The sequence below is a fragment of the Fukomys damarensis genome, unplaced genomic scaffold (assembly GCF_012274545.1).
Source record: "Fukomys damarensis isolate Sample0158 unplaced genomic scaffold, DMR_v1.0_HiC HiC_scaffold_24, whole genome shotgun sequence".
NCBI classification, from domain to species: Eukaryota; Metazoa; Chordata; class Mammalia; order Rodentia; family Bathyergidae; genus Fukomys; species Fukomys damarensis.
In genome coordinates this window covers 21,266,234-21,293,866 of record NW_022900936.1, presented here as the reverse complement: position 1 = coordinate 21,293,866, position 27,633 = coordinate 21,266,234, and positions in this window count along the sequence as shown.

The window sequence follows — 27,633 nt, the reverse complement described above, 5'->3', positions numbered from 1 at the left end:
AACTACCAGCCTTATCATCAGTAGAATATGTTTTTAAAGCTCTTTTTTCCAGGAGAATGGCTTCTCACAATTTTCGATACTCACTTTCATCCAATCCCTCTAAAGGCCTGTATCACTCATGTAGTAAATAGATAAGGATTAATAATGTCACTTATAAATGAAAAAAAAAGGATACTTAAAAGTGTAACTTTAATCGTGGTAGAACCCTTAATGTTACACTGCTGCACTGATTTCCTACACTACCAATTCTTCAATTCTCTATTCCTTGTCTCCTAATTAATGTGAAACAATTTCATTCAATTCTGATGCTGTGTACCTGGTGTCACTCACAGCCCACAAGTTAAGTGAGCTCAATTCTATAAGGTTTTCCTTATTTCAGACACAAATCATGAGTGTAGGGCCACCCATACTTTTGACTAAGTATAAACTGCTGGTCTGTGACCTATCCTCCAATTTAGTAAATATCTACACTGGTATACCGAATTTAGGACAATAATTTACATACATTTTTTAGTTCATAGTAAAGATTTCAACTCAGCAGCAAAGAGATTTAGAAGACAAAATAAACAAAGGAGAAATAATAAAATTTCCATACTCTCAGTGTACTATGCTTTTCAATCTGCTCACCAGCACAGAAACCCTCCAAATCCGATCATTTAGAAGTTTTACATGGAGTACTTTTTTCTCATTGAGTTTATTGGTACATTTTAGGTATACAGTACAGTTACATTCATTGTTGGGATCTTGTACCTTTACATGACAGGTCTTGGTTCTCATTTTTTTTGGCCATTGCTAACTAACTCATTCCTAGTTCCTTCCCCTTCTGAACGTTGGAGGGTGAAACTAAAACTCCCAGTGCTATCTAGGCCTTTCCATGGAACATCCCCATCCTGAAGCTATCTACGGCCCCGCCAAGAGTTGTCTCATTAAAACTAAAGATCCTAGGAATCTTAACACTTAAGAAAATCCAAAGGTTTTAAGAGCTCTATGCTTAGGTAACAGAGACCAAAAGAAATATTTCAATATGATATCATATGTATTTATCAACACTCTAGATTATCACTAGGAAAGTGATTTATTCAGTAGTTAACATAACACACACAAAAAAAGTTTAGTTGGCTATCTCTACCCCTGGGTTCTGAATCTTATCAATTAAATTAAGCTGAGGTGGAAAATATTTTCTCTTTAAATTGCTTCTGTACTGAATACATGCTGACTTTTTCATGTAATTGTTCTTTAAATGATATACATATTACTTAAATTATATTAAGAATTATATATTATCTAGATATTAAATAAAATGTACAGGCAAATTCATATAATTTATGTGAAAGTACTATGCCATTTTGTATAGATGACTTAGGCAATCGTAAAATTTGATATCCCCGGGGTTCCTGGAATTAAGAACCCTGAAAGAAGTAAGTTGGAAGTTTTTGATCAAGTGTTCATGATTGCCTGTTTTATAGTTTCTTCTTTCTCTTGACCAGAGTTGAGTCAAGTTTTTCTATTCCCCATAGGCCTTAAATTTGGCCTGTCCCTAACCCTGTGTGTAGGATAAAGAAGCCCGCATGCAATCTTATTAGCTTCTCCCAGGCATCAGCTGATCACACCAGATATAGTTCCTGTCAAATGGTGCTATCATGGTATTTACCTGCTCCCTTTGCTTTCAAAACCTCTTTTAAATGCTTGAGGTGTTTGTGTACCTCATGCTATAAAATAAAAGCCTGTTTCTGATTGGTTTTAAGACATTTATGAGCTTATAGCATTCTTCCTATCATAATAGTCTTTTTTAATAAAATTTCTTCTGTATGGATTTTTTTGTATTTGATACTCCTTAAAGCAAATGTTAATAAAGCCATAATTACTTTAGGTGACAATATTAGTATCAAGCTTATCCAGGTTAAATCAAACTAAGAATTAAACAATTATATGATGAATCAGAAAATATAATATGGGCAATATAGATAATTTTATGAATTTATAAAGAGATTTTGTAGGTTAACTTTTTTTTTTTTTTTGAGACAGGGTTTCACTATGTAGTTGAGGCTGACCTGGAACTCACTATGTAGCCCAGGCTGGTCTCGAACTCACAGCAATCCTCCTGCCTCAGCCTCCTGAGTGCTGAGATTACAGGTGTGCACCACGATGCCCACCTTAGGTTAACTTTTTGAATACAACTTGTAAAATGAATGCAATTTGTAAAATAAAATAAAGCTAAAAACATATCATTGAAAAAATATGGCTGTCAAGGAAAATTCTTTTAAAATTACATTACTTCTTTTGTGTGAACATTCATATGTTTGAAATTATAATATTTTATATATAATATTTATATATTATAATGTAATATTTCATTTATGTCTGATTTGCATAAACCTAACCAGACATCGTCAAGGACAATTCTTTCATTTTTATTTTTATTAGTACATATTTGGGATACATAATGTTTAAATTCTTCTTGAGGGCTTGTTTCATGTACATATCAATTCTTTTTTCAACCCATTTCCTGTTCCTCCCTACCCTTCACTCCATCTCTTGGTTTCCTTCCCTTTTGTAAAAGATTTATCTGCCTTTTTCCTATTATCTATCTTTATGTTCTTTACGTTTTGTGTTTTTCATAAGAGGGAAAGCATGTGATATTTAAGCTTATATGTCTGATTTGTTTTACTTAACATTATTTCATTTTCCTATAAATTACTGGAGCTTATTTTTCTTTAGGACAGAAGAGTACTGTATTCTGTATTAATATCATAAGGAAACATCCACCAGAGTGAAGAGATAATCACAGAATGTGAAAAATATTTGCTAATTGTTCCTAAGAAAGAGGACTACTCCAGACTATAGAAGGAACTCAAAAAATTACACCCTCAACAATACAAGACTCAATCAAAATGGACAACTGAAATGAATAGACAGTTTTTAGAAAAATACAAATGGCCAATACATACTTTTAAAAAGTGCAACATTTCTGGTCATTACACAAATGAAAATTTAAACAATACTAAGAAACAGGGCTGGGGATTTAGCTCAGGGATTCTGCCACCTGCCTTGCAAGTGCAAGGTCCTGAGTTCAATCTCTGGTATAAAAAAGAAAAAAAAACAAATAAACAAAAAAATCACTAAGAATCAACCATGAAAAAAAAAAAAGAATCCATCTTATTTGAGAAAGACTGTCAATCATCAAAAAGATCAGGTAATAACAAATGCTGATGAGACCTCAGGGGAAAGAGAAATCCTACACTGTTGGTGCAGATATAAAGTAGTACAACCATCAGGGAAAGTAGAATGGAGATTCCTTTAAAAAGTAAAAATAAAAATTTCATTATTACCTAACTATCCCTCTATTATGATTCTTCCCAAAAGATTTAAAGAAATAATATTATACTGATGCAGACATACCCATGTTTAGAGCAGCACAATTCATAACTGAAAAATTTTAAAAATGGCCTATGTCAGAAAACTTAAAACAAAAAACCAAACAAACAACAAAAAAACAGAGCTATCAACAGAACTGAGACAACCTACAATGTGGGAAAAACTTTTTACCAGCTGCTCCTCAGGCAAAGGACTATTATCTAAAATATATAAAGAACTCAAAACAACCAGCCTCCCCAAATATAAACACCCAATTCTAAAATGGGCATCTGAAATGAACACACATTTCTCAGACAAAAAAATAAAAGCAGCAAGTAAATATATGAAAAAATGCTCCACATCACTGGTCATTCGAGAGATGCAGATGAAAACAACACTGAGATTTCACCTCACCCCACAAAGAATGGCTGCTATCAGGAAATTACATAACAAAATATGTTGGTGCGGTTGTGGGGAGAAAGGAACCCTACTCCATTGTTGGTGGGAGTGCAGACTGGTGCAACCATTATGGAAGTCAATATGGAGATACCTCAAAGAACTAGGATTAGAGGTTCCATTTGACCCAGCCACACCTCTTTTGGGCATCTTTCCAAAAGAACTAAAAGAAGCATATCACAGAGATATATGTGCACCTATGTTTATAGTGGCACAGTTTGTAATAGCTAAAACTTGGAAACAGCCCATCTGCCCTTAAGTTGGAAACTGGATAAAGAAGATGTGGTTTTTCTATAAAATAGAATACTACTCAGCCATAAAGAATGAGAAAGTAGATTCATTCGTAGGTAAATGGATGCATTTTGAGGATAAACTCCTAAGTGAAGTAAATATAAGTCACACAGATGCAAACACCGAATAGTTTCTCTGGTGTGAAAAACTAAAATAGCACTCAAGATCCTAACGGGGCAATTAGCAATGTGAAATAGGAAGAAAAGGACCAAAGGTGTAGGGACAGTGAGAAGGATAGGGAAAAGGTAATAAGGGAAAAGGAAAAAAATATGAGAAAATGTAAAAATGGAATTAAAGTGTTTGAAGGTGGAGAGGGGAGGATGGGTGAAGAGAGGGCAGGGACAAGGGGAAAAAATGAGAACCAAGACCTGGCATGTAAAGGTACAAGATCCCAGTAATGAATGTAACTGTACTGTCTACCTAAAATGTTCCAATAAATTCAATTTTTTAAAAAAAACAGAGCTAGTTTAATTTTTAAGCAAGAACAAAAACATGAAACTCTTCATGAATTTGTCTTCTTCAGGGGTCATGATCTTCTTTATTTCATTCATTTTGGACACACTTTCAGTATATAATGACTATATTTAATGTGGAAATTCGGTACATGTACATAACACATCTTGATTTTTTTCATCTGTACCCATTCTTGCTTCTTCCTTCTGCTGGACTTCTTCCCATTTGCAACGCTCTTTTTTTCCTTTTTTCTCTTCCCCTTTTCTATCCCTTCCCTCTCCCCATAGTTTCCCTACATCTGTTTTTCATCCACTTTGAGAAAGACATCCCCACTTATCATCGTCTATCTTCTATTTTACTCTGTATATTTTGGGTTCATTTTCTATGAGAAAGTGCACAATACTTAAGCTTGTTTATGTATTTCATTGAACATTATGGCTTCAAGGTGTATCCATTTACCTATAAATGCCTCACTTTGATCTTTCATTATTGCAAAGTACTTTGTTGTATATAAATGCCACATTTTCTTTACCCACTTTTCTGTTAATGGGTATATAGGCTATTTCCAAATTGAGCTATTAAAAATTGTGCTGCTCTAATCATGAGTACGCAAGTATCAATGTGATATGACTAACTCATTCTGCAATATAACCAGAATAGGTCAAATGAAATTTCTGTGTTGAATTTGTTGAGGAATTTTGATACTGATTTCCGGAATGGTTTCAATAGTTTACATTTCCACCAACAATGTAAAAGTATTTATTTTTCTCCACAGTTTTGCCATCAGTAGTTACTATTGGATTTCTTGGTCATAGCCATTCTTTCTGGACTAAGATGGAATATCAGTGTTGTCTTAATTTCCATTTCTCTAATAGTCAGTGATATTTAAATTTTTTTTCATATATGTATTGGCCATTTGTACTTCTTTAAAGTGTCTTTTCATTTCCTTTGCCCATTTTTTTTCCTTAGGTCTTTTATTGGAGGAGTAGTTATTTTGGAATTGTTTATATATTCTAGTTGTTAGTTCTCTGCCCTGATTCATTCAATTTTAGTATACAAGCTGCCAGAGTGAGAACTCACACATTTTGCTATTATTATCATAATCATCACCACCACCATCATCATCATCATATTTGAGATCAGCCAGTTCCCTGGTAAAGCTTTTAAACTGGGGGGAGAGCTAGATTCTTCATTTTGAAATAATAATTCTTGGCCTTGGTTCACAAAGATATTAGAATTGAGAAAAAAAAATATTTCTCAAGAGGTGAGTTTTTGCCACTGGAGGTCTGAAGTGATACATCAATGCAGCAATGGAACAGCAGAACTGATTGTTACCATCCACCCGGATCTTTGTTCCTATTAGACCATCTCTCCCCTATTCTCCACCCTTGACAACTTCCTTGGCTTCTCTCCGCCATCATTTTCTTTGCTTCTACAATAGTAACTTCTTCAGAGTCTACGCATGAGTGAAATTCTGTTGTATCTGTCAGGGCTTGGCTTGTTTCACTCAACATTATGTCCTCCAGGCTCTGTATTACATATTTCATAATAGTTTAAAGAAAAGGTTGTGCTTATTTTCACCACAAAAAGTTAAATATAAAGCAATGGATATGTTAAATCCTGCAATTTGATTATTATTCTCTCTAGAAACATACTTTACCAGTGAATAAACACTTTTATTAGGAGTCATTTAGAAGCAAAATTTTAAACAATATGGTGAAAATTAATGTTGACATTTGATACATCTCATTGTGTTAAAGGGTTCGTGTACTTTAAGGAAATAATCCTCTTTACTAAATCAACATTAGTAATGTGTCTCAAAATAAAATATAATAAATAAAATATACTTATTAATGGTTATTTTAAAACAGCATATTTTAGATGTCATGAAAATACAAACAAAAAATTAGTAAATGTTTGTGTTTCTATTGGTCTTTTCTTTACAATACTTTTCTTCAAGCAAGACTGTTCCTCTAGATTACAAATCCATGTTGTAGAGCAATTAGATACCATTTGTAGAAAAAAAATTTTGTAATAATCACAGAAAAAACCTAGAAACTTCATTTCCATTGGACACATAAATAGAAAAATAATATTGCACTCATTTATGCACCTGTGATTCCAGTGCACAGCTCAATAGGAATTAGAAACAATGAGAAGATAAAAAAAATAAGTTCCATACGGTTTGGAAATCAATGGATGTAAGAGCAATCCAGCTGTAAAATTTGTCATCTTTCTTCATCAGAATTTATGGGGCTGTTCTGCTGGGTAGATGCATATCCCCTCTCTCCCTCCTAGCTGCCTATGCTTTCTTTCTAACCTACAGTTCTACCAAAGAGGAAAACTTTCCCTAATAAAGAAGGATCCCTCTTGTGTCAAATAAAGGTCTAAATTATGTTACCTCCAAGTATGACACAAGTGAACTAAAGATCAGATGATTGCATTGATATTTAGAAATGAAATGGCTGGAAATTTTCTCTCTTTCTAAGTGGGATTTATGTCACGTCCAACTCTTACGTTCATTTTCATGGCCTTATAACTGATAATCTACACAGTGTTGCTAAATATAATATTTTTATTTATAAAATTATGGCAAGAACATGGTTAAGAAATGACATTTTTCTTATTTTTGAAAGAATACTGAGTATAAAACATGTAAATATCAACTGAAGATTCTTAAACCAATTATATTTAAAGTTAAACTTGAAATTAATTATCAATTCTGTCATTGTTTATAAAAGTCAAACATTCTGGTTTTATCTTCATAGCACATTTTTAACTTAGTTTAACAATAGGAGCATCTCTTCTGAATGTAAATGTAAATACTATACAAGGAATTTATCATTTTTGTTATTGTCAAAGTGTAAGTGAATATCGGGGTAGGCAAAAACAAAACAAACAAACAAATAAATAACTAACAACAAAAACTTACAGGTCCAATTGTTTAACCAAGTGGATTTTGCCTTTAATGTAAAAAATCTAAATAAACTAATTTCTTCAAGTTTCAATGAATTTTAGTTAAGATTTTTTCATGGGGAACTTCCTTGCATCTCTTCCTGTTTATTCATCCTCAGAACTATTCCTATGGTTTGAATTTTAATCATCTATTATATAAATCCCAGCACTTGTTCGTGTCTATTTTTGATTGCCTACACTAGTACTCTCTTATCTATTTTCTATGTTGCGGTCAAGGTAAAATTTCTGAAATAAGAAATTCTGTTTACCCTTTGCTTCTTTTCCTTTGCTTTCAATATTTTTGTTTGTAGGGGTGGGGAATCAATCTCTAAAATAGTCTAATGTAAATACTTCCAGTGATCACGCCCTTGCGGTTCTGTTGCTTCCATCCACACTCAAGGCACATAGAAGCCCTGTCACTTCCCATATTTTAATCATAAATAATGTATCACTTTGACTGGATTAAGAGATGCCTACCAAATTAGTAAAGCACACTTCTGGGTGTGTCTGCTGGTGTTTCCAGCGATGATCCACATGCAGAGCCCCAAACCTAGGGAGTAAGACACACCCTGAATATGGATGAGACCCTGGCATAGGCTTTTAGTTTAGATGAAATAAAAAGGAAGGAAGGAAAGAAGTGGGGGTTGGAATTGTGTGTGTGTGTGTGTGTGTGTGCGTATGTGTACTGGGGATCAAATTAAGGAAAAGCTCTGTTTTGCTTGATTGTGCTGTTTTGTTTGTTTTGTTTCGTTTTGGTTTGGTTTGGTTTGAGCCGTTTTGGCGTCACCTCTGGAGGTCATGCTCTAGTTTCTTCAACCTTTCCAGAGCAGACTTTATCAGTCTCTCTCCAAAGAACTTCCAGCTGTTCAGCTTCACGGTGGTGCTGTGTGTGCTGCCTCAGCCTCCACCTCCCACATACACACCTCCTTCTTTTCTTTTGCACTACTGATTTTTTTTTGTACTGGAGATCGAACTCGGGACCTTGTGCTTAAGAGGCACCCCAGCCCACTACTGAAAATTTAACCTAAGATTTTCACACTGAACCACATCCCCAGTCAATTTTATTATTTTATTTGGAGATAGAATATTGCTAAGTTGCCTGGTATGAGTTCATACTATAGATACTACTGCTTTAGTCACCAAGAGTGCTAGAATTTCAGAAGTATGCCACCATGCCGGGCTTGATGCTGCGTTCTGGTTTTGTTCAATGCATTTTGTACATGTTTATAGTACATAAAGTTTGCATTGCTTGTGTGGCATGGTGACATGTACATTATACATATTAATGCATCTTTCCATCCACTTTCCCTTCCCTTCTTCTCTCCTCCATCCACTTGTCCTCTTATTTCGTTTATTTATTTAGGCATTTAGTGCACCTGACGCTACATTCTTGATCACTTTTGTTCTATATCCACTCACTTAGTTTGAAAAGCTACCCGATCCCCCTCTCGACGGTATATGGATAGTTACTCTCAACTCCAGCCTCTGAGGCAAGAGCTTACTTAATAAATCCCCTATCGATGTATAGATCTACATATTGTATATAATATTTATATTTTCTATACATATCCACATTGCATAATATTTATATATAACTATAACCCTAACTAAAGCACAAGCTCGGTTTCCAGATATGGCATAGCTTGCTGCCTCTCTTTAATTCCTTATTTTCCTCAATATGGACACGATGCATAGCTTTTTTTCCTCCCATCTGAAGTGCTACTGTAATGGAAACTTCATTATAATTTCCCCATAAGGCTTTCCCCTCACTCCAGGTACATTTTGAGTCAATACTTTAGCACATAAAATATTGTATCAAATAACCAAACCACTTGTTCAGCTTTTTGAAAATATTACTTTAATTTTTATAATATATTTCCTTTTGATTATAAATTGTTCTTTTTGTTCACAACTGCAGATCCTGAGCTTGATTCCCATTACCAAAGATAAATAAATAATTTTTTTCTTTTTGTTAAAATCTGTTTTAATTTATTATAAATCAAAAGCAGTGTTTAAGTTATATTAATACAAAGAGAATAGGCATTTGAAATAAGGTTAAATATCAACAGGGGATATAGCTCAGTAGCTCAGTAGCATCGCACATGCTTGGTAAGTGTAAATTCCACCCCTGGTAACACACACACACACACACACACACACACACACACACACACACAGGAACAGGAAGGAAAAAAGTCAAAATTATAATTAATATGTAAAGGGCCAGGGATTTAGTTCAGTGGTTCCATCGCCTGCCTCGCAAGCGCAATGTGCTGAGTTTGATCCCTGGTACCAAAAAAAAAAAAAGTAAATATTGCGTTTTTTGAGAAAACAATAATTGGTAGATTTAGAAATATAAATTTTCAATCATACAATAGAAATAATAATATATTTAATATTATTTTATTGTTTTGTAGTAAAAATGACTTCTGGTTTTTAAAATTCTAAAATATGAGCTTCTATGAAAGATATGAAAATATGAGCTTCTACTGAAAAGCTACGTACACTGAAAAGGTAGATAGGAAGCTAAGAAGCAACTCACTAGTACTTCCATAACGGTATTTAGTTTTCTCTAAAACAAGGCTTGAAAAACTCAAATACGTTGTATTAAGCTTCAAAGCCCATGTGTCATCTGCAGGTATTTCATTTAACAATAGAAGGATCCTTCGGCCTTTTTCTTTTTTGCTGTTACTGTTATTTGTTCAAGAGGTGCGTCCATAGGGCCTTATGCATGCTAGGCGAAGACTCTACTACTGAGCTATGCCATTGTCCCTAACATAGAATTTATTTTCTATATAAATTTATGTTGAGTGGTAGTACTTTTCTGGACTCTAAAAGCTTACAATAAATGTGACAAATTAAATGAATGAGTGGACTAAAATTAAAAGTAAAATATGTTTTCAAGAAATGTGTTGAACTTTATCCTAAGCTTAGTGATATCAAAATATCCTCCTAGCTCAAAAAATACACTCTAATGTTTACCCAGGGTAAGTGGATATATTTATTTGAGAAGGTATGTGCTCTATGCTACTAATGGGCTTATATGGAAATGATTTTTATTGTTTTCTCCACAGCATCTTGACACCTAATATATTTGTGGATAAAATATAGAAATTCCGTAAAGAATGGCTGCTATCCATTAAATCAACCAATAACAAATGCTGGTGGAGATGTGGGGAAAGGAACGCTTCTCCATTGTTGGTGGGAATGTAGAATGATACAATCGCTGTGGGAATCAGTATGGAGATAGCTCAAAGTACTAGATAGGAAATACCATTTGACTGAGCTATTCACCTGCTGGGTATCTTCCCAAAAGAATTAAAAGAATCATACCAAGGTGACATATGTGCACCCATGTTCATAGCAGCACAATTCCTGATAGCTAAAACTTGGAAAGCAGCACAATTGCCCATAAACAGGAGACTGGATAAAGAAAATGTGTGTGTGTGTGCATGCGTGTGTGTGTGTGTGTGTTTATATATAAAATGGAGTAGTACTCAGCCATAAAGAATGAGAAATTAGAAACATTCATAGCTAAATGGTGGCACACTGAGGTGCTACTCTTAAGTGAAATAAATAAGACACATATGTATAAATACCGAATAGTTTCTCTAGTGTGAGAAGCTGAAAGTGCAAGTAAGGACTAAGAGGTATAATAGATAATGTGAAATAGGAAGAAAAGGTACAAAGGGGAAGGGGAAATGACAGGGATATGGGAAAAGAAAGAGGGGAAAGGAATTAATATGAGAAGAAAAAATGGAAACAAACAAATCCTTGTATATAAGAGGGGTGGGGGCATAGAAGGGAAGGCAGGGGAATGGGGAAAAAATAAGAACCAAGACTGATTATGTAAAGGTGCAAATTTCCAATGATGAATGTCATTATACTGTATACCTTAAATGTACCAATAAAATTAATTTTTAAATAATTATTAAATGGAAGACCAAGCAAATTAACTTTCTTAATTTGTCAAATGATTATTCACTAGTTAACAACTAGAATGTTTATGAATAAAATTTTGAGAGGATTCACGGGACATATGGAAAGTTTCAAAGAGGAGAAAAATAATAATATAGAAAAATGATGAAAACTATTGGTCATATTCCCCTTCTTAAAGTATGGACTGTGCAACAGTGTTGTCTTTGAGGTGTTTGCAAAAGCATAATAAACATAGGGGTCACTTAAATTGTGAAAGGTAACATTTTCATTAAAAACCAGATAGGCCCTCAACACTAGACTTTTGAAGAAGCACCCTTTGTTTCAGGGCCAAGAGAAATAAAAATAAAATGGCCCAATATGTGAAATTTTAGTGAGTATTTATAAGGTTACAATTAGCTGGAACTTTTAGTTTTTGTGGATAATAGAGCTAACTTTGTTTTCATATCTTAATATTCACCCATGATGAGTGAGTAAAGAGTATTAGTTCTGTTACTATAGCTGGAGCAAGACCAGGTACAAAATTCATAGGTACTGCTGCAAAATGCTAATTCAAAGCTCTTTGCTATTTTACTAGGACTTTTATGACATGAAGAACAGTGCATTAAAACCAAGTATGAGACTCTTCCATGTGACCAAATAAAGTTCCTAAATGTTTGGAACATTGCTAATTACAACATGATATGTGATACAGTGGCCTATGTCATGGTAAGAAGTTATTTTTGACAGAAAAATTAGGTAATGACTGATTCGAGTAATGGTTTAGTGTTTTATTTTGTGTTAGCACTAACTTCCCTTATTAGTGAATCCTAGTGTTATCTTATTTCTTTGAAAACAGGAAAATTAGAGACACAATTAGATGATAACTTATCTCTTATTGAGAGTTCCTTGAGGATCATAATAATGAAAAAAAGATAATTAACATGTATCAGCCAATTAGTACAATATGATTGATGCTACAGTTAGACACATTAATCCTAAAATAAAATCTTCCAGTTTATTTATGAGTAATTAATAAAACAATTAACCAACTTAAATAACTTGTCAAAGTATAACTAATTATCATTATCATATCCAATAAGTCACTAATTAAAGAAGCAATATCCAGTCCTACCGTGGCATATATCTATAATCCCAGCACTGTGGGAGGCTGAGGCAGGAGGATTATAAACTCGGACCTAGGCTACCCAATTTATTGGATCAATGAGACCTTACCTCAATTTTTGTAAAGGTCAGGTACATAGCCAGTTTGAAGGCCCTAGGTCCAACCTTCAGTGCTACGGGGTGGGGGGAGAGAGAGAGAGAGAGAGAGAGAGAGAGAGAGAGACATTCAGATTGACCTAATATGAGGAGGGGAAAATGTTCCTGATTCCTGTAGTACCAGATCATTCTAGATATCTCTGGTTCTTCTTTGCTACAGTTTTGCTTTGAAATGTTCTCAACATCCAAAAGCCCATTGTCACAGCGTTGATCCATAACTCATGACACTGAGATGGGTAAGGGAACTTTAAGAGTTGGGCCAAGTTCCAAGAAGTTATGTCACTGGTAGCCTTGAAAGGGACACTGGATGCTGTTTCCTCTTTGTCTTTCTTTTCCCCATGACATCAGCAGTTGTGAAATACCAGGGCTTCTGCCCTAATGTACTGCCTCTCCACAGGCCCAAAGCAACAGGGTCCAGCTGATCTTGGACAGAGTTGAACTGGATTTGATTTCTTAATATCAAATTAATTATGATGAAAGATTAAAGGGAAGAGTAGTAGTTGTTTTAGCCCTTAGACATAATAAATCTTCCCTAATTTAACTGATTTTCTCAGGTACTTTTGCACAAAATTGAAAAACTGACACATATTTTTACTCCTCATGCAAGTGAAACTACTATTATGACTGATTAGAGCCTAGGGCGTTAGCCGTGTATTAAAAAACTTAAGATCATGTACTTTTCTATTTTTCTTCCTTGTAATAAAAAATGTTTTAAAAATTCTCCTTCTTTCTCTCTCTCTAAGTTTTATTAATCTATATATTTTTATTTAGATTTTAATTGGCAGCCATTTATATTAAACTTAGTTTTTCTTTTTCTTAGCTTTTCTTGATATATTGAGTTGTTCCAAAGTAGTATTCTGAAATCTGTTCTTTTATTATCCTCAGCTAGAAAATGAAACAATTGCAGTTTTGTGTTTATACTTCAATATATTTATTTATCTAGCTTCACCCTTCAATGTCTTCGAGTAAGAGTAAGCATCCAACTTCAGAAATCAATATTATTTTTACTAACTCCATGATCTGAAAGTAACAATGACATCTGCCCCATGACTTAAATCTTTTATACCCATAAAACACATGACATCAATGTACAATTTTAGTTTTCAGGATTAAATGAGGTAAAGAATGCATAGTGCCTAATTGTAAGTCTATCCTAGTAGACAAAATTATTTTTTTTCAAATTAGGAAGGGAATCAAGAAATGGAGGGAGGGGAAGGAAAGAGGATGAAAAAGCAACTAAGATCTGTAATGTACACGTACCAACTTTGTACAACGTATATAATCATTATGTAACTCAAACAACTACTACTGAAAACTATAATTTTCACAACAACTGCGACAACTTCAATCACATATATAAAGTTATGTATATAATAATGAAATATTAAATACATATTTAAAAAGAAATAGGGAATAAAAAAATTAATGACTTGAAAATTGTTTAAAGAAGGATTACTACAGTCAACTTTGAGAACCTTGGTTAAAAATGAACAAAAAGATGTGTACTCCATTTAGGAATTGGAATGATCTAGTCAAGGTGGGCAATTACAGTAGGGCTTTTTGATTTAAAAAATTATCTCTGGAATAATTCAACAGATGACATTTTAAAATACTGTATACCTAGAATGTACCAATAAATTCAATAAAAAATATATATATATCAAAGATATAGCAAGTATTTTAGGTATTTTAGGTTCTTGAAACCCTTTAAAAGCTCAAATTGTGTCATTAACTGTCACTTAATAGATGAATTTTTATAAAGACTAATATAAATTATATACATTAATTTCTAATAATACACGGCTAGAATTTGAATGGCTCAAAAAAGTTACTTTAATAATTTTATTGTTATCAATGAAGCATTAGGAAACACAAGTCACAACTATTCCATGGTTAAATTCTTTCCCAGAATCTTGATATGTCAATATTCTATTTGTTGAGTAAACAGTGACTCATGTATTTTAGAGGAGATACATGTAGGTAGTAAACCTGACATTCTGTTATAAACACTTATGACTTTGACTGGAATAGCTATTACATTTTAACAGGAATGAGATACTGGAGTGCATATCCTAAGAATGTGTACTATATATTTTTTTTCTCTCAAAAAAGTTTTGATTTTTTGTTAAGTATTCATCTGCATCTGAGATCTGAAAGTTAGGACTGTAAAATTTAGAACAGACTATCTGCAGCTAAAAATACATAAGAACAGATGTTATATATTGCCAATTATGTCCATACAGGAACAAGATGATAATTGAAATCTGACTTCAAGTAGAAGTTCATCTTGATAGATATATTAGAATAAATTATTTGTAAAGTATACTGTTACATTTATGATATATCAAATAGTTTATTTAACATAGGAGCATCTATATACATTTGGCAAATTTTTTCACTTTAGAGCATTTGTTGCGTGATAAATCTTTACAATAAATATTTACTTGGAAGGTTTTTTTTTAAATCTCCATTCTTTTTATGTTATTCTTTTTTGGGACAGGGTCTCACTATGTAGTTGAGACTCACCTGGAACTCACTATGTAGCCAAGGCTGGCCTTGAACACACAGCTATCCTCCTGCCGCAGCCTCCTGAGTGCTGGGATTACAGGCATGCCCCACCATGCCCGGCAAAATCTCCATTCTTTATAAAACAATATTTGTGAGAAAATAATTGACATATCTTCTCACTTGTTATGGCAGATTTATATGCTTGATCCTTTATAGCAAATACATATATATATATATATATATATATATATTTGTGTGTGTGTGTGCTTGTATATGTGTTTGTGTGTGTGTGTGTGTGTGTGTGTGTGTGTGTGTGTGTGTTCTTTTCCTTTCAAGGAAGAACATAATCCTTTTTTTATTGGGGAGATTTCATTTCAGTTTAATGTATGGGTGATGACAATTTGGGTAATTATTTTCTTTCTTTCACAGTATCATTGTCCGAATGAAGTACAGTAGGCCACATTATACATGGATGTGCCTAAGATCCAGTGAAGGAATTGCTCAGAAAACCCCTGATTTTACTCTCATTTTGGAAACTTATTTTTCTGAAGCCATACCTAAAATTCTCAGTTCAGGAGATGTGCACACAGAAAAAAAGAAATATGAGAATACAGCTGGAAGACCACTCTCTTCCAGAGGAGAGAGGCCTCAGAAGAAATCAAACTTGCTGACATTCGATTGTTTAATCCACCCAACCTGTGTCTTCAGCCATTGTAAGCCAAAACACTGGATAAAGTATTCAAAGTCAAAAGTTGCAGTAGTTGGAATACATGCCCCAAGGACGTCAACATTTTAAATCCATGAAACATTATTTGCAGCCTCTGGAAGCTATGAATAGCTTTCAACAGATGCCCAGCAAGATACAGCTCCTTTCAGATACAGAACCACAAAAATAAAAATGAAAAATTTCAACAATTCAACCAAAAGGAAAATTACTCTCTTCTAGAGTTTGCAGAAAAGGTCACAGCCTTTACCATAACATAGTGATTCCTATGTTACCATGACTTCTGCGTCAGACTTCTGATCAACAAACCCATAATGAAATTAATTTGTATTAAATTACAAAAAAACTTGTTACAGCAATAATAGAAAGAACAATTTTTAAAAATCCTCCTTACTCAAAATCTCCAGAATTTAATTGTGTGTATGTATATATGAATATATATATATATATAACTGAGCTAAATTCCTGGCCCTATATTCAGTGTATTTATGGTGGGGAAATATCCTGAAAACTATGAGCTTCCTGTAGTTTTTCTATTTTCAAAAATAAACTCAATTGGCATCTTTTACAAATTACTCCAGGTGCTTGTCATACAGCCTTTCTTCCATGAATAGGCTATAATTCACCATTATCTTGTTGACAAGGCTATGATTCGTTTCACACATCATTGTTCATTAAAATAATATGTATCTGAACCTTAGTTCCAACCCACTTCAAAGCCCAACTGCTAACAAATTTATGCTCAATTAATTTTTGCGGAGGAAAAGAAGTTGAAACTACATAGGGTTTCTGAAATATATTTATTTTATGAAGTTGAGCAGCTAAAAACATAATGTTTTAACTTCCATTTCTAAATTCTCTTATAACAGTATTTAGACATATGAAAGGAGATAGGCATTTAATTATTTTAAGACTAAAATTATTTTTAGAAAACTATTCCAAAACAAGTTAGTTAATGGCTTTTGCACTTCAATTTTAAATACAAAGCGTGTGTTTTAGTTGTTGACTCAATTCCTGCTTTGAATGATTTCACACATACCTTACCAATACTTAAGAGAAAAAAATCCTGTAAAAATATTGACTTTTTAATTCATAATATCCCTGTTTATTATTATTTGTCAGAGCTATTGATCATAAATTTTGTTTGATAAAAGATCATATACTGATCAATGATAGGAGGTAGAATCACTTTGCATTTCCCTGTTGTGATATTTTGCATTTGAAATGCAGGATTCACAAACACTACCGAGCAGTGTTCTTCAGAAGAATTTTAACTACCTAGACAGCTTGTGGGTGACAAATGTAGCCAAAAATAGACCTAAAAGATCTTTTGTCTGCAGAGAGGTCAAATACATAGTCCAAGCTACAGAGTTCAACAAGAAGAAATTTTTCTAAATGTATGTTTCACAACCATTCGGGGACTCCTTATAAATGAGAGACGGTAAAAGAAATGAGCACACAGGAACAAACAATGTTACATTGTATAGATTTATGAGTAAGTGTAATGCAATATACTATATTTCAAGGATATCTTTGGGGAAATAAAGGAAAATATAGGCAAAAGGAGACTAGGAGAAGGTATTCATTACCGTTTGAATAAAAAGTATAATATTCTAAGATATCAGCATATCAAAAAGAGTAGGAAGAATTTTCATTTAAAGTAAAAATGCGAAGTTTCAAGATCATCCTTAAAATGAACATCAGACATTTGTAACTGAAAGGAAAAGTGCTTCAAAAAGAACTATTAAATCCTACCAGCTGTTCGTCTGTCCTTGGGAAGTTTCAACTTATGAAGTTCACAAATTTTGAATAAGAAAAGAATTTCTACTTGGAATTTTTCCTTACTTATAATTCTATAAAGCACAAAATGTTTAATAAAATCGAACTTTATACTAGTAGCCTGGAGACCTGACTGTCTTTTTATCTGCTTTTTTGAAAGAAATGCATTGTTGATTTTTTTAAGATTTCAATGCCTTTTTAGATTTAATATATTCATTAAAAATCTCTAAGTGTGAAAATCCATGTTATGGTTTACATCTAGAATATCCTGTATAATTTTCAGTTGTTCAGAGGTGAGGCTTTGGGAAGATGAATGGATCATAGGGGCACTACGCTCATCAGTGGATTGATCCTTTGATAAGTTCACAGAAAAATCTGCAGTTAGAAGTAAGAACCAGGTTTGAAGACATGTTACTGGGTGCACACCTTTAAAGGGTATATATATTTTTTGGGGTTTTTTTTTCCTAGCTACTCCCTTTTCTTTCTGATTCCTGGCTGCCGTGAAGTGAACAGCTTCCCTCCACCCTGACCTTCAAGCATATTTTGCCTTGGTGCCAATTTTCCATGGACTGAATACCCTGAACCATGAGCCAAAATAATCCTCTCTTCCTTTAAATTGTGGATGTTGAAAATTGTGTCTCAGCAACAGGAAAGCTGGTTACTACAATCTGTAGTGTGGTTATCAATGTACAGGTGTTGGCTTATATTAAATCAATGATAGAACATTGTCTGAAACATATGAATGTGTGTGTCTTATGATGCTCCCCAGAACAAGTCCTATAGTGACTATCCATGTTGCTTGATAGTAACTACTGTTAAATGTCTAATTACACTGACTTGAGACAGCGGCCTACAATGCTTTGAACTAAGACCAATTTTGATTCTGTTAGGAAAGTGTAAAATTTCTTTCATGTGTTCTGCAAATCAAGCAAAATTCAAAATTTTTGAATAAAACATTAGTTCATTTCAGAAAAGAATGTATTTTATTCTGCTTTTCCTTTTAATTACAATCATATCCCTTTCTGTAAAGAAGTGTTGCAAGTGCTTTTGAGAATCTAGACTGCCAACACCAAAAATAGACTTCCACTGCTTTCTTCTGATGGCCTTTCTGGCAACTTACTGAAACTCCCATAGCCTTAGTATCTTCATACGTATAAGAATTTGTTTGGAAATTAAACAAGCTGAACTATAATCTTGGATATCAATGCATTTTATGAGTATTTTCATATTAATAAAACATAAATCATCTAATATAATGAATCACACTATATTGAATATAATAATCATATAATAATCATATAATGAGTATAATAATAATTGTACTATGATTATAATGAATCATACTAGGTTTTATTGTTTATACTGTAGGAAAGCAAACATGACAGTATGATAAATCTATAAGATTGTGCTTGCAGTGATAAAGATTCTTTACTTGGCCAAACATTAGTTAGGCTTTTTACCCCACTCCTAGATGTATCTGAAACTTTTTGAGAAGGCTAATTGCAGCTACACAGGCTTTGGAAAATCCTTCCTTGTCCTTGGTAACAGGCATTCTTAGTATCTGAGCCAATTCCTCGGCCTCCACCATGCCTGGGTGATGCCTGACCACTCTGGGCTCTCTTCAGTAAGAATGCTATTAGGTCATTAAGTCGGTGTCCCTCCTCTACTTGGCCCGAGTGTTTCCTCTCAGTAATTTTCCATTATGCTATTCCTTGGCTATAGTTGCCCACTTACCTATGTAGTATATGGAACTATAGCCTCATTTGGTGACCTTGCTACAAGACCTTACTACAAGACAGTACTCTCTGTATTTTCCACAATCCTGAATAAATTACTCATTTTATGCTTTAAAAAATATGAAAGGATAATTCTTTCTGTAGCAACAACAGGGTAAAGAAACTAAAAGACACTGAAACTGATTACATTTTCTGGTTTAAATACCATCAGTTTCCAAAGGATAGCACTGATATCAGATAGTTTGTGAGACCCAAAATAATCTCAACAATATTGCCCAAGTTCAAGCAAGGACAAATTGAACTGGGCACCTTAAATTGCATGATAAATATATATTCCAAAATGTATTTGTTTTATTTGTTGATAAATATAAACCTACATTTTCAATTTCAAGTAAAATGCAAAATAATTTTTTCAAGGATGCATTTAGGATAATGCATAACAAGGAAAATAGGATAACAAGGAAAACGTGTCTTAGGAATCTCTCTATAGATAGCTAGATAGATAACCATACCTACTGTCAGCACAGTGAAATAATAAGATAAGATATACTCTGAGGGCCATAATATGCCTCCTTGTGTGCTTTTCTGGACCGTGCTGTGCATCACCTTTAATTTCTTGCTACCAGGGATCCATTGTCATAGTTTGCTTTTTCTAAATTTTAAAATAGGCTTTGCACTGCTGTGGAAAAGATACTTCTTTGTTAATTTTTGTGAGTCACACTGAGCTATTTTTAGTGAAAAATATATCTACATATTATGAACAGAAGTATACTTACTAAAATAAAGTTTTGAGAGTGAATACTTGGGAAAAAACAATATAAAAGGGATATATGACTGGGATGTTGCTTATTACTAATTATTAAATTATCAAATACCATTAAGGTCATGATTGTTGAAAATATACTTTCAATTCATGCACACCATATGTGTCTCAGTAGCATGAGAAATAGAATAAAATTTCAAATACCTGCAATTTTTTTCCACATGAGTTACCAAAACATCTTTCATGTGCTTGGAGTGACTGATAAATATGTTCCTTAAAAAAATGAAAATTTATCTCTCAAAATATTGTGGGACAAATAGGAAAATATTTTTCCTGTCATGATTTTGACTTTCAATAAAGAGTCTGGTTAACTAACAGTGATAAAAATATTGGAGTATAATTATACAATGAAGGATGAAAATCTTTTATGATGAAGCAAAGGGAAGTTTCCTCCAGAATCCTATAAGTACATTTAAAGAAAAATAAAGCAGGGCTGGTTTTAATTGGGCATGTTGTGATCCTTCCTCTGCATAAAATGAACAATGATAAAAAGAGGAAAATGTATGAAAAATAACAATTGTACCTAACCAAATGCTTATAGATCATAGGGATGTACATCAAATTTAAATGTCAAAAATCTAGTTAGGAATTATTGAGTTCTTATTGTGTTTCAGTATTTTAAAGAACTTTTACAGATGTTAATGTATTTAAATTCTGCACAAATAATGCTGAGGAAGATAAAAATAGGCCAAATTTGCAAAAGGTGAACATGAGTTAAAAGTAGTTTAACTAAATTGTCCATAATTGGAAAATTAGAAAGTTAGACCTAATAATCAAATCCAAAATGTGCACTCTTACACAGAGAAAAAATACAAAGTTTGAGTGCATCCTTTATTAACAATGATGTAAGATTATTCATGCAAGCATTAGAGAACAAGACCTATGTGTACTGTTATATTCTGTGTATTGCAATACTTTGTAATAAAGAGGAGAGCCTGTATTGACAAAATTTTCCTAAACCTTTTTGATTGAAGACAGGCATGCACCTACATGAGGACTATTTTCTTAAAAACAAAAAGCAAGGTTTATGTGAAATCATTTACTTTTAGAATAGAATCTCTAGAAACCTCCTTGTGAGCATAAAGAAGAAGCTTAAGTAATAAATTGCTTGTACTTTTGGGGAAAGACTAACAAAATTTCCTGATTTGTGCAGAGACATTTTACCAAAATATTATTTCTACTATATTCAAGGCAACAATTTGTTAAACATTACACTTTATGTTTCCCCAAATATCCCACCAAAGTTAATCTAAAACAAGGGAGTGAAGCCACACTTTGAGTGGCTGAAAGCATCTTGTAATTTCGCTTATCACACTATGCCTTCATTTCATGTCTATTAGAAAGCAGAGAATTTGTCAGTACATTAGAAAGTAAGTTTGAGATAACCACCAAAATATTTCAAACTACCTATTTGAAGCGGGAATTTTATTTTACTCTATTGGCCTTCTCACCATTTTACCATACCAAATATCACTATATTCATGTTTGAAAGAAGTAAACAGAATAAATTATTGAAAGCATGGATTTCAGATTTATGGAATTACAACAAACAGTAGAAGAGACAACTAATGTTTTTTAGGGACAATCGGTGGATGCTTATGGAATATCCAGTCAGGTGATACCAAATCAGAAAGTTTAAATTTCTTCTTATTTATTTACTTATTTTTGGTACTGGGGATCAGACTTGAGTCGTTGTACTTGTGAGACAGGCAGCTGAACCAACTGAGCTAAATCCTCAGCCCCTCTTTTTTTTAAATTAACTTATTTTTTATCAATATGTTTGCACTACCTAATGTTTACATTCATTGTGTAGAGTTGGTAAAGGTGCATAATGTCTTTCAGTTCCTTTTTTTCATCCTCTTTCCCTCCCTTCCTTCAGCCTCCTTCTGTCTTGTGTGAACAAGGGGTGATTAAATAGATATATATGGCCTGTGTTCACATTTGAGCAAGTGTACTCAGAGCAAGGGGGGATATTTTGAAGATAAATGGCAATGTGTCTTCCCCCCCAACTTTTCACTAGTATGCATCTCCTCTACATATTAAATACATTGGTTATGGAAGACCGAGTACAAATATACACGGAGTGATCCATTTTACTTATGTCACTTCACTCCCCTCTCTCTGATCTCTCCTGCCCACATCCCTCTCCCACTTTTTCAAATAACCAATTCTTTGATGCACTGATGCTTTTTTATATTTTCAGTCCCAAATTTATTAATTTTGTTCATCTGTATAATTTAATTCATTTTATTACTTTTAGATTTATATTGTTATCATGTAAGGCCTTACAGTGCTTTTTAGGTTATTTATCTGAGTCCCTCTATTCTTTTTGTGTGTGCCCTCATATCAGTGAACTTCCCTCTTAGAACTGCTCTCCTTATATCTCATAGATTAGAGTATTTTGTGATTTCATTGTCGTTTGATTTTAGGAAGTTTTTTGTTTTTTGGTGGGGGTACCAGGGATCAAACTCGGGTCCTTGGGCTTGCGAGGCAGACAGCGGAACCACTGAGCTAAATCCCCAGCCCTTAGGAAGATTTTTAATAATCCCCTGAATTCTTCTGTGTTCCATTGATTATTATTAAATGATGTATTGTTTAATTTCCATGTGTTTACATAATTTCTATAGCTTCTTTTGCTGTTAATTTTAGCTTCATTATGCAGTGATCCAATATTATGCAAGGGGCTATTTCAATTTTTTGTATTTATTTAAATATGCTTTATGGCCTAAGATACAGTCTATTTTTGGAATCTGTTCTGTGTCCTACAGAGAAAAATGTGTGCTCTGGTATTGTCCTGCATGTGATTATAAAACAACCATTTTTTTGTACCTTCTGATCAGTTTTGATTAAAGTCTACAGTTTCTGAAAATAAGATGTACATTGCTGCTTATTTTTGCATTCTGGTTGGGTGGAGTGTTGTTTTCAATTCCTTCCTTTTCAGTCTATGCACTTCCTTGTGGATGAGGTAGGTTTCTTTTGGCTAAAATAGGCTTGCCATTTGCTTTTTGATCCAATCTTCTGCCATTGGGAACATTTTATTGAGAAATTCCTTTATCTGTTTAAATAAATGCTCTTTGATTTCATTAAAAAATGCATTTGCTTATGTTTCTTATTTCATCTCTTCAAACACTGAGAGCGTTTTGTTTTCAAGTTTTTGTCTCTAGCATCCTTCGCTTCAGTGTCTGTGAGATTAGTTTTTAGGGAGTTTGGAGTATGGATGGGCATCTTGCTGTCTTCGGTTCTTATAATTTTATAGTTTTTGCCTCATAGATTAAAGATACCTTCAGGTAGTGGAAGTGTCACTAATATGGAAATCTGCTTTGTTACAGTCTGTTTCCCTGGTATCTGTACTTGATCTTGGTTATGTTTTGATGTTCATACCCCTCCCTCTACAAATTTTTCTGTGTAATATTTGAAGGTCTTCTGGTGGCTAGCCTTCCTTTGTTGGATTTATCTCCAGCACTACTCAAAGAGGAAAAGATAAAGTGTAATATGTTGATAACACAAAGACAAGCCACATAGTGTCATGCTATAAAAAACAATTAAATGCAATAATTATTTCACTACTAATCATGTAGAAGAAATCAGGAGTAATAATGGAATAAAAAAATCAGTTATTGGCATAGCATAAAACTCAGTAAGAGCTACAACTATAACATCCCTAACAAGAGGCAAGAGATCTGCAATAATAAGGCAGACAAAAAGAGAAATCAAATGTTGTTATAAGGAAATATCTACTAAATGCAGCTATACCACCATTAACAATACCAAATAATTCAACAATAATAACATAGTTTAAAAAAATAACTAGAAGTAACAAAACTGACTGGTAATCCAAATAATGGAGTATGTAAAGCAAGACAAAAACAAGAAAAGTTAATTTTAAAGAGAAAGGAAAGGAAATTGTGCGAGAGAGGGAAAAATGAAAAGAATTACAAAATTAAATAATTTAAAATACAAACAAGAGTAGATGATAAGACAAAAAAAAAAGAATGACTGAAAAAAAATCCTTGATGTGTTTGGGTGACTGCTTTCTTTTGCAAGGCCTGTGGCATTAGAATCCATCAGATATAAATGTGGTACAATGAGTCTATTTCATTACCGTACCCACTTTTTGTTGTGAGAATGCTGAGTCCTCCTCAAGTCTCCAGTGGGCTTGATCAGGCAAAGGTTTGGCTTCTGCTTTGGGAGTTTATTCACTCCAGGGACTTGCAGATTGGCTCTTCTGGGTGCCCCAGATCACTGCTTTCTCAGACTAGCTTTATAGGTTGCCGGAGTTCCCTCTAGCTGTACACCCAAGTATGTGACATTAGTCCTGGCTAAGGCGTCCTTCTGATCAGGTTGGCAGGTGGGAAAATCAAATGGACCACTAAGTCCCATGCTACAAGCAGTCATGGGGGATCAAGTAGACCACTGGATTTAATGTACACATAACACACACAGCCCTCACAGCAAATCATATGATCAGTGAGGCTTCTTACCACAAAAGATGGGATCACTGTGTTCTTCACAGCTTTTATGATATAAAATGATTACCACATTTAAGCTAGATTAACTTATGCATTTCAAAACATCATTACCATTTATATGTGTATGTGTTAGGTAAGAACACCTAAATAACACGGTATTATTGCATATATTCACTATGCTTTATATTAAACTCATAACTTGTTCAACTTATAAATGAAATTTTCAACCACTTGAACAATGTCTTGGGGTTTATCTAACTCTAGTCTTTGTCCTGGTAACTACTCTCCTAGTTTCTGTTTCTAGAGTTTGGCTATTTTAAATTCTATATAGCCATGATATTTGCAATATGTATTTTTGTACCTGGCTTGTTTAACTTAGCACAATGTGATAGAGGCCCTTTTTGTTATGTTTCCAGTTTTCTTTCTTTCTAAAAGGTGAATATTCTTGCTGTCAGTTGTCCTTTACCATTTTGATAATACCTTTTGTAACAGATGTGAGATGATATTGTGACTTGAATTTACATTTACCTGATGTAATGCATTAATGTAATGCACCTTTTTATATGCTTTGGCCATTTGTACATGTAATATTAATTTGAAAAGTCTCAATAATTTCCTTCAAATAGCGCTAACTGTTCCTTTTTCTCTTTGTGTGTCTGGCATTTACTACATGTTATTAGAACTTCTGTAGTTGTCCACAGTTCTTCACTATTCTGTTATTTTGATTTTTATTTCAGATTTTCTATTCTCTGCTTTTCATTTTTGTTATTTTTCTCATGTCTTCAAGCGCTCTTCAGCTGTGTCCACTCTATTAATGTCTCAAAAGCATTCCTCACTTACCTTGCAGTGTTTTATATCTCTAGTGTTTCTGTCATATCTTTTTATGTATTTCTTTCACTCTGCTTATATTAATTATCTACTCTTATGTATTGTCTTTTTTTCCACAGCAGTTCTCACAGCTACTTATACTCCTACTCTAATAATTTGAACATCCCTAACTTATGTGACTTTGATTCTGATTAGTTTTTTAAAAATGTATTTTACCCTTGTATTTTTTGTTGAAATCGGTATAAAATATACCAGTTTACTGGAGTTCCAGCAAAGTAGGACTTTAGTGGCATGATGGTAAGTTTGAGGATGGAGGAGGAGACTATGAGTTACATGAGTCTATGCTTGTCTCAGTACCAGCACGACTGTTCCCGGGTTACGAACTTCACAGTGATCTTTTTGTGTTTCTCTCCCTCTTAGGTAGAGCAGGATGGCTGAATAGACTGCATTTGGGCAATGTCATTTCCTTTTATTGAAGCTTAGAGATAACTGGAATTTGTTATTTCACTTCCCCAGGAAAGTTATTTATTTTGATAAAAATCCAGAGTTAGTCTCTGGTAAAATACCTTATTGTGAAGAAAATCTTTGTTAAAAAGCACAGAAATTTCAAGTGTTTCAAAAATAGTTTCCCTTCCTATTCCCCTACTGGAATATAAATTGTTTAGTTGTTCTCCTTGATGGTGTTGTTTTTTCCCTTTATATTCCTTATGAAAATCCACTGGAATTTCTGGAGGCAAAAAAAAAAAAAAAAATCAGTGCTGGGATCCTCTATGACGAGGTCTGCCTGAGGTTGTTAACTGTCAATCTTGCCTACCCTGAGGCTCCAGCAAACCATCAATTATGGGGCAGGTTTCCTAAGTGGGCATGGGTTCCCACAGAGGTTTCTGCCTGTAGATTTCTACTCTGGTAAATTGTGATTCTCTGTATCTGTATGACTATCTCTACAAAAAAATCATTTTCTCTCATTTTTCACTATTTCATTTAGATGTACATGCATTACTACATATTTTAAGTGTAATAATATAACATAAAATATAAACACCACATATAGTGTGTGTGTGTGTGTGTATATATATATATACACATATATATATTAATACATACATACATATATATATACATATATATATATTACAGACACATACATAGGTACTATAAGTAATACATAAAAGTCATGCATACTGTAGTATGGAAGTAAGAATGACATTGAAATAAAGTAAAATAATATCTGATTTTTATGTAAAATCATATTTTCTTCTTACTAGATTACAATTACACATTATATTGTTTGCATTCAGAAACATGAAGAATTCTGTGTTCTCTTAAGCCAAGCCATCTATGAGCAGAAGGAAACAGAAGGGTAAATCGACAAGTAGGCAAGTGGCTCTTTCCGAGTGGCAGGTGGAATACTTGTCCCTTAGCAGGGTCTCAGCATTTTGCCGCGATAACAGGTAAAGAAATAAGATGATCATCAATTCCTATTCACCCTTTTCTTCATCCCCCATCTAGTAAAGATTACTGTTCTTTCTGAAATGTGTCTAAATATATTTGGTATTTATAAATGCCAGTATAATATTCTGAAACAATACATACAAATGGATATACTTGGAAGCACTATTTGAAATATAATAAGGCACAAGTTAAGTATTTTTGTCTTTTGAAGACATCTCAGTTTTTTTTTTTTTCTATCACTCTTACCACACCAAAAAGGAACCTGGGGAGAAGAGGTTATCTCAGAACATTTTCTGGAAATGAAGAATAAATTGGTTGTTGTGGTGTTTCTCTAAGCAATTATAGCTTGTTCCTTATTTTTCTTATTTATTTGTTTGTGAACTTCTGACTAAATAACTTCCAACACAGTAAAATGCAATATCAATTGGTAATTATTTATCATTTTAGTACTATTTCATTTAACCCAAAAATCTGAGGTGTTTGCACATCAACATATTCTTTGAACATGAGCAAATCCACAGACCTTTTGGCAATTCTGTAAAGAAGGGAATGTTTATTTTTGGCTCATACTTTCAAAGGATTCAGTGTACATTAGGCTTATTTTATATA